The sequence below is a fragment of the Morus notabilis genome, unplaced genomic scaffold (assembly GCF_000414095.1).
Source record: "Morus notabilis unplaced genomic scaffold, ASM41409v2 Scaffold78, whole genome shotgun sequence".
Taxonomy (NCBI): domain Eukaryota; kingdom Viridiplantae; phylum Streptophyta; class Magnoliopsida; order Rosales; family Moraceae; genus Morus; species Morus notabilis.
Window position 1 is genome coordinate 3083830 of NW_010367622.1, and position 1720 is coordinate 3085549.

General features: G+C 37.3%; 1 pseudogene; it reads right to left on the reverse strand.

The window, feature by feature from the left end:
• Positions 1-1720, reverse strand: part of LOC112094470 — a 12157-nt pseudogene that overhangs the window by 4227 nt on the left and 6210 nt on the right.

Genomic DNA, 1720 nt, shown 5'->3' on the forward strand with positions numbered 1-1720 from the left:
TGATTAACGCCCAAAAGTGATATTCACAAGCGATCAATTGTAGCACAGAAGGGCGGTCGTATCCACAGAGAGATAACAAAATAACAAGAATGATTAACAGAATAAGAGCGTTAGAGAAAAGTGAATTAAAGAAAAATGAGAGTTTTTGAGATTTTTGTTGCAAATAAAATAAAAAGGAGAAAATCTGTACGAAGAAAACGGTAAGGTGTTGAGAATCCCTAATGCTTCGTTCACCAATTCAAGTTTTGATTCACAAAATAAAATAATCGAATAAATTAAATCTCTATGTTGGCTCAGAAAATATTATTATTACAAGTTATCTAAAATCGATAATATATCAATTTGACAATATTGCAGTAAAAGACAATTTGTAAAATAATTAGAATGACAAAACAATGCGTGACATAATTACATAAGAAAAGCGTGACTGAACTTATATAAAAATTGACACATAATATTTTGAAAAGTAATAGAAAAATAGATGAGATTTAATTTATTCAGATGTTAAACTTTACAGCACAAGGAATCAAAACCTCAAATTGGGTCGCTCAACAGAAGTTCATCTCTAACCTCACCAAGAAAACTCTGGCCTATCTTGCAAAACATTCTCACAAGTTCTAGAGAGAAAATATGAGACTGACAGCAAGACGACAGAAAACTGAATATTAAAAGCTCCTAAAAACCTTAGGCTAACCCCTTTATTTATAGTATTCAGAGGTTGCCTGTCAAATAAAGAAATAAATAGTAAAACTAAAAATTTACAAAAGAAAAGGAAACAAAATAAAATTACACATAAATTAGGAGAAATCATATATTTGATTTGGGAAAAAATCCGGAAATTTGCTCGGATTTTTGGGGAAGGAATTCAGATTCAGCACTAAGGAGACACGTGTCGCAACGTGATTAGAAGTGAGAGGGAAACGTGCCACATGTCGTGGGCAGATTGGTTGGGCTGTGCTGGCACGGGCAGAGTGGAGGACAAGGTTTGACACCTGTCGCACGCGGAGAGGAAGGCCATCTGATGGCTGCAGACGCGGGACCCACGCTTCAGCGTTCTTAGACGCACGGTGATGGCTCCATGGAGGGAATGCGCCAACTGAGGGACGGGCGTGCTGGGGACGCGCGCGAGATAGAGTGAGGATGGCAGGCGAGCTAGGTCCCACACGGACTGACGCGACTTGGTCGGCTCAGCTGCTCGGCTCAATCGGCTCGGCTTTCTCTCTGATGGCTTGGCTCCGGATGGTTGAAAATATGGCTTTCATGGCTTATTTTTGTGTAGCTTTTTACACTGCTTTTTATCTGTAAATAATTAAGCAAAAACTAGACAAATTCCAATTAAAAATATTATGAATAAAAATAATGGAATTGTTTAATTAAAGCTTAAATATTTTAATATTGTGTAAATCAAAAGCAATATTTAAGGTGCATTTTCATGCACTAATCATAACCCTCAACCAGCTTATTGCTAGTCTCTAGCAATCCAAGCGCAAGAGAAATCATGTCACAAAGAAAATCTAAGTCTCAACTCGCTTAGTCACCTGAGTATTTCAAACAAACTGTTAGTAAGAAGTCAAAAGATACTATCAAGATTATTTCAGTCATAACTCCAGAGTCGTGTGTGTGTGCTCCAAACCATAACCTTCTTACCACTAACCATAACACATACAGCTTTGAAAAATTCACCGAGTAGAAGTCTCAACTCCATTGATCTCACGGGTGT